This window comes from Acipenser ruthenus, chromosome 3 (assembly GCF_902713425.1).
Source record: "Acipenser ruthenus chromosome 3, fAciRut3.2 maternal haplotype, whole genome shotgun sequence".
In the NCBI taxonomy this organism is placed as follows: Eukaryota; Metazoa; Chordata; class Actinopteri; order Acipenseriformes; family Acipenseridae; genus Acipenser; species Acipenser ruthenus.
The window spans coordinates 31,599,437-31,606,421 of record NC_081191.1 but is presented as its reverse complement, the minus strand read 5'-3'; the positions used below and the strand labels follow the sequence as shown (position 1 = coordinate 31,606,421).

Sequence of the window (6,985 nt, the reverse complement as noted above, 5' to 3'; positions counted from 1 at the left end):
CAAAGGGTTACCAAGCTACCTTTACAAACGTTTTAACATTTTCAACAAAACAATCTGCTGTTTAATCATTTTAACTGCACTTGAAAATGTCATATTCAAAACGTCACTACTGGTTGCGGTATCAATGGTTTCGCGCGAGAAAGAGCTGGAACAGTATTTCAGGGAGGGGAGAAAAGCGACGTGAAGGTTGTTTTCAGGCACTTTGGTTAACAGGTTAAGGAGTTTGAGCCTTTGGTGGGTGGAGTCTGCGATAGATCGTCAGTTATGCGTGAACAGGGGGAGGTGGCAGCGGTGTAGGTGGAGTTTCTCTTGTGTTGATTAGTCAGCTGAGCGGAGAGCTTGGAGCCTGCGTTTTGGACGGAGAATGTGCAGAGCAGGAACCTGAACGAAAGAGTTCAGCAAGAACGTTTAATTCTGTTCGGGGATTTCAGCTGGAGCCTTGCAGTGATACAAAATTACGTTTCATTAAGTGTGTTCTTTCCAGCAGACGTCGGACTGTGAGGTAAGGTTTTTTTTTTAGCTGAAGCGGCTGGCTTTGTTTGATTCAATGATAGTCTAATCCATGGAGTTGCACTAAATAATAATAATAATAATAATAACAAAAAGTTTGGTGAGGCAGGGGTTGTTTAGCTTGTTGTGTGGTGATGCAAGTTAATGTATATTGTATATGTATATCTTGTATACTAAATTAAAGGGGAATGCACGCTATCTAGGTACGTGCTGTGTGTGTACCTGTTACTTAAGGAAATGAAAGCTTATAGTATGATATTTTTGTTTAAAACTTTGAAGGATTGATAATAAACAAGGTTCAGTGCCGTAAGCAATATCTAAACACCATGTTTAAAATGTTTTTTTTTTTTATTATTATTTTTATTTTTTTAGCTGGATTTGTATGTTTTTCTGTTGGGGTAAGTTTATTTTGACAGAACGATATGCTGAACTTTAGAAGCTAACAGTGTTTAGAGCTTGCTGTGTTGTTGGGGAAACTACTGTGTCATTGGCTAGCTGCAGTCTACACACCTTCTTGGGTGCCCAAATGCTGTTCAGCAAGTGGCTATTTTGTTAGTCCATTATTTCCTGCATTTAAATTGGGTGGAATGTTTTTTTCCCCACATCTCTTTAATATTAGTCGTTAAAAAAAGTACGCATTTATTTATTTATTTAGGTATATACTCTATTACTAGGGTTGGTAATTAATGTGTACCGGTTCTCCATCTTGTCTGGTTCTTATGTGTCATTTATTTTTTAGAACTCTGCCACATTGTACTTATATTAAAGTATTGCATACAAGTGTGTGAATATCAGCTTCACCTGTGTATGACCTAGCTAGCTTTTTAAAAACGCACATATTTTTAAATTACACTTTATTTAAATCTTCGGATAAAATATTTGCTTGGGGTGGGGTAAGACGTTTTTTCTAGTGCTGCATGATTGTAAGTACTGAAGCCATAGCTTTTCCACATGGACTCTCAATCAAAGACTTAATGTTTACACTGCAATACACTCAATAATAATAATAATAATAATAATAATAATAATAATTGTTAAAATAGCGCACACTGTTATATGGGATTGTCAATTACGTTCCGAAATGAATCTTGGTGTATTACTGGTATCGCATTTAAAGTTATTGGAATTCTACTATTTTGTGGAAAACCAGTATGTTTGCATTGGTGTTGCTGAATCGGCTGTTTTGCACTAGCACTCTGCAGCAGACATCGTTCTGATTAATGAAGTGAAATCTATAGCATGGTGTACGTGGGGATATAGAAGTTAGAGATCTTGTCTTTAATTTTTTTGTAATACACTTCCAGAAGGACCATATCACCAGATTAGTTTTTAAGAAAAGATGCAGTATCTGACATGGATGCAGGACCTTGCTGTTTTTGAACTTCATCAAAACGATCAGAGGAATGATTGTCATTTTATAATAAAATCATTATTATTATTATTTATTTCTTAGCAGACGCCCTTATCCAGGGCGACTTACAATTGTTACAAGATATCACATTATACATTATTTCACACTATACAGATATCACATTATTTTACATACAATTACCCATTTTTACAGTTGGGTTTTTACTGGAGCAATCTAGGTAAAGTACCTTGCTCAAGGGTACAACAGCAGTGTCCACCACTGGGGATTGAACCCACAACCCTCCGGTCAAGAGTCCAGAGCCCTAACCACTACTCCACACTGCTGCCCTAAAAAAAATCATCTTTGTGCAGGTCACAGTGTAATGGCTAGGGTGAGTTGCAGTTTACAAACAACATACTGTCCCCACAGGGTACCCATGTGTAAGAAAGCAATGCAGATATGTTTTTGTTTGTGCATCATATCTTGCTAAAGTTAATGTTATATGTATGAATGGATCAATCCCTTTACCACACCCAGCCTGATAAAATATGCATACATTATTGTATTATTTATTTAAAATGGGTGAAAATGTAAAACTTACAAAAACTCTAACTGGTACCTCCTTCAAGATATTATAGCAGTAATACTGGATTCGGGGAGGGCCACATTCAGGAATGTCTACAGTCAACACTATCCAAGGTTTAAAATGAATGACTTTGCTCTTGCTATTGGCAACATAGACAGTTGAAATGCACTGCTTGAGTGATTTGAGACAAGGTTTTATGTCTTAGTGTATTTTTTTTTTTTAATCGTTTTTCAATTGCAGTATAAAAAATGTTGTTCTCCTTTCCAGTTACACACAGTACAGTTGGATAATATATTTTTCTTTATGGTAAATTGGATCGCTAACTATTGTATACACTAGTGCAACATTACATAAGCATTAACTTAAAGAAAGGCAACATTGCTGTTTGGAAAGCCTAATCGGGGTGATACATTTAATTTCAGATTAGAGTAATTGCTGCTTCAGTGTAGGAGTTCTGGACACCAGCTAGGTTTATCTTAGCAGCGCTGGAAATAAGACTACAGTTTTCAGCCATTTCAGGTTTTATTACACACCTCTGGGAATGCATTTCTCCAGCGACATGGTGTGCAGAGGCGCCTGTCTGTCTCAATTACATTTTTACTATACAATATTGAGAACGCTTGTCCCAGTAGTGATACTGAATGGTTTCATTTTGTATTACAGATGTAGTGGGGTGGAATAAGAGACTCACAGTTCAAGACTGCTGTAGGTCTTTCTGCTTCATGGTAAAAGCATTAGCAGGGGTTAGATATTTGACACCATGGATATCTTTGCTACGACCCCACACAGTCAGGCACAGTATTTGATGTGGTCAGAAACAAAGTATCTGACAAAGTATTCATGCTAGAAGGCACAATTAAGTTTCCAATTACAGCCAAGGCTACTGGAAAATAGTGTCAAAATAGACAATGCGAGTATTGGAAGAAGTAAATGAATGAACAGTCTACTGCAGATACTTTGCTTAAGTTCCCATTATGCTGAAAACGTTTTTGGAATAGAGTTCTAAATATAAACTTCATGTACTCTTGTACGGAATGTGCATACTTAGTAAACATTCTGGTGGTGTGTATTCAAGGATATGCAGTGTACTGTATGCTACTGCCTGTGCTTTTCTCTCTCTCCTCTATCTCATTAAAATAGAAGTGCAATGTGCATGAATGTTGGCTATAAATATCAAACTGCATTTAAGGGATTACTATCCAGTTAAACCATAGCATTATGGATTGGTAAAACTGTAAGATTGAAGCATCTTTGTGTATTATCTACAGCAATATGAGTTGTAAATGTCCTCTTAGTATTTTGGCAGGGGATCATATTATTATATTGACCCTCATTTAAAAAATCCTGGCACAAACCCCTACATGTTTAGAATATAGCCCCACTTTGCTTGTCTGGGGCTTTGCATTGCCCTCTTAAATGTCAGTTCTTTAACTCTTGGCCCAGTACCGAATGTGATTTTTTTTTTAAAAAACTATAACTAAAACAGTTTTGCAGGAATGCTGTTTTTTTTTTTTTTTATAATGTTGGTACTGGATTTTTTTTTTATTTTATTATTTTTTTTTTTTATAAATGTATTGCACAAAAGTTTAGAACAAAACTGGCACATTTCCAACAAAATCCCTTGTAATTCCAGCTAGGTGGTTTTCTTTCCTTTTTTTTTTTTTTTTTTTTAAACCATTATAAATATTCACGGACAAAGTCATCATGACTGATTGAGACTGTATTAATGTGTACACTAGAGGAAATCGATATGGATTACATAATGTATTTCTGATTAGTGCACAGACACTCATGGCTGTGTATCCCCCAGCAACAGATATGCAGTGCAGGCATCTGTATGTCTGTATGCAAGTCACACTTGGGACATTTTAAGTATATCTAAAACGGCAGATCCATTTGTGATAAAAGTTCTACTTTAAGAGTATCCAAATATGGGGATGTATGTGTCACCCCCTTGGGGTCCAAAAGTCACTAAGGCTAAGGCAAAGGTCGTTCGCATCTGATAAATGGGGCGTTAGGTGGGCGCAAACAAGTACTAACAGACTTTGCTCTGTAAAGTGATTTTGGTACCATGTTTTGCCCCAAGTTTTTATGCCTGCGCTACCACCAGGTGTCGGCCGAAAAATCTGAATTGCAGATTTCAATTTACCGAACACACGTTTTTATATGGATTTTGAGAATTTTTACGTACCTGGAAATATTTCAAATCATAAGGATAATGAATGAAAGTGAAATATGAAAATGAATGCATCTAGTGGCCTGTAGCATTACAGTTACGACAAACACGCATCCCCTGGTGGTTTCCTGGAAATGTTGCTATTAGATTAGCTAATTTAATACTAAATACTTTATTAAATAGAAACAAAGATGCCATCTCTGTTTAGATTACGTTTGTAGTTTTTACATAGATACCTTCATCCAGCATTTATTTATCATGTTTGATGTGCGATCACCCAGTATCGGACACAAACTTTCCATTGTTTTTCTGTTATACTTTACAAAAAATATGTTGAGTTTAGGAAAGGGAGGACATGCAGCTGCCATTTTGAAAGGGACGCAGTCCTGTACATTAACACTAGAACCATAATGTGGGTCATTTTTGACCCATACATTTTTAAACTGCTTCATTATGAAAATGAAAGACATACTATCGGATACAACTCCAAAAGTTTTATTCATGAACATCATATCTAACATTTGCATCACAGAACCACCATATTTAAATGGAAAATTAAACATAAAAGGCTTTATTTTCAAAATGAGCGCATATACAGCACAACTACAAACAGTGAAAAAATATAATCAAATATACATTTCAAAAGAAACAGGTATGTACATATACTCATTTACAGGTGTAAATGGGTATATGTACATTCAAAACTATAAAACTGAAATCATTGTTTCTAATACTACATAAAAAGAAAATATAACGCTACTTTCGGTATGACGGCTGCATTGTAGTCTATGGAGCGTACGTGTCTGCCTCCTGACTCTGCATCCAGGAGCTGTGTTGTAAACACAGACGCAGTTCCATTGAACACTATTGTGTAAACTGGTACATACAAACCTGTAAAACCAAAATATTTTTTTCTAAAAGTAATATAAAAAGAATATATAACATACGTTTTATATTTGGCACATAAGTTGTTATCCTACCTTTCATTTCATTTTGCTGTGTGCATCTGAGTGCAGCTTGCCGTATTACAATCAAAGTGAATACTTTCAAGATTAAATATTTCCTTCTGATATATTCCCAGTTGCATTTCTGGAACAAAACAAAGGATTGATGTCTCCCAGGTACATTGAGAAATAAAGCATAGTCTATTTTCACTGAGTTGGCATCTTGCAGTTGTACAAATCCACAATCCACTATCACTGTCTCGTAGTCAGTCTACAAACAAAGAAAGGCTTGAAATAAAAAAAAATTTAAAAAAACACCTGTGCTAGAGGAGGAGATGGTATGTCTTGTTTGCTGCATTTCCAAAAAAATAGAATGTCTCACGTTATATTAAAAAAAAAAAATATATATATATATATATATATATATATTGTAATGCATAGGTCAAATTGACCCACGTGGCGGTTCTAGGTAGAACTGTTGATAACTCAAAAATGGACACAGACTCACTTAACATTTTTTACATTCCATATCGTACAGATACAGAGCCCTAACCACTAGTCCATACTGCTGCCCTATATATATATATATATATATATATATAATATTTTTTTTAACATTCGTCAAAATTAGGCCCTTAGATTTTTACACTTACATTTTACATACAGTTTATGTAGGTCATGGTGATCTGCTTTTTCAATGTACTATGGCTCAACTCCTGTTTCTTACACCCGTGGTGGATGTATGTTAACACTATTTGTTTGAATAGTGTTTGCTCTGTCGGCATACGTGGATGGAAGCACATCATGCCATGAACAAAAGAAATTCCTGAAGACCTCCGGAAAAAAGTTGTTGATGCCTATCAGTCTGGAAAGGGTTACAAAGCCATTTCTAAGGCTCCAGGGCTCCACCGAACCAGTCGGAGCCATATTGTCCAAATGAAGAAAGTTTGGGACAGTAGTGAATCTTCCCAGGAGTGGCCGTCCTGCCAAAATCTCTCCAAGAGCAAGGCGAAAAATCGTCCAGGAAGTCACAAAGAACCATAGAACAACATCCTAGGATCTGCAGGCCTCTCTCGCCTCGGCTAAGGTCAGTGTTCATGACTCCACCATCAGAAAGACACTGGGCAAAAATGGGATTCATGGCAGAGGAGCAAGGTGGAAACCATTGCTCACCAAGAAGAACATGAATGCTCGTCTCAAGTTTGCCAGAAAGCACCTGGATGATCCTCAAGAGTTCTGGAACAATGTTCTATGGACAGATGAGTCAAAAGTGGAACTTCTTGGCCGACATTGGCCCTGTTATGTCTGGCAAAAACTAAACACTGCATTCCACAGTAAGAACCTCATACCAACGGTCAAGCATGGTGGTGGTAGTGTCATGGTTTGGGGATGCTTTGCTGCATCAGGACCTGGATGCC

At 36.6% G+C, this 6,985-nt stretch overlaps 1 protein-coding gene across 4 annotated transcripts in view; it reads left to right on the top strand.

The window, feature by feature from the left end:
• The first annotated feature begins 202 nt into the window (after nucleotides 1-202).
• The window catches only part of LOC117435483 (growth factor receptor-bound protein 10-like), a 166,753-nt gene continuing 159,970 nt past the window's right edge, over nucleotides 203-6,985 (top strand). For 3 of the 4 annotated variants that reach the window (XM_059012781.1, XM_034058681.3, XM_034058680.3), the window contains exon 1: nucleotides 203-502. The gene's annotated coding sequence lies outside the window, so the exon portion shown is untranslated. Of the gene's footprint in view, nucleotides 508-6,985 lie in introns of all 4 variants that reach the window. The other variant, XM_059012780.1, reaches the window with a different exon arrangement.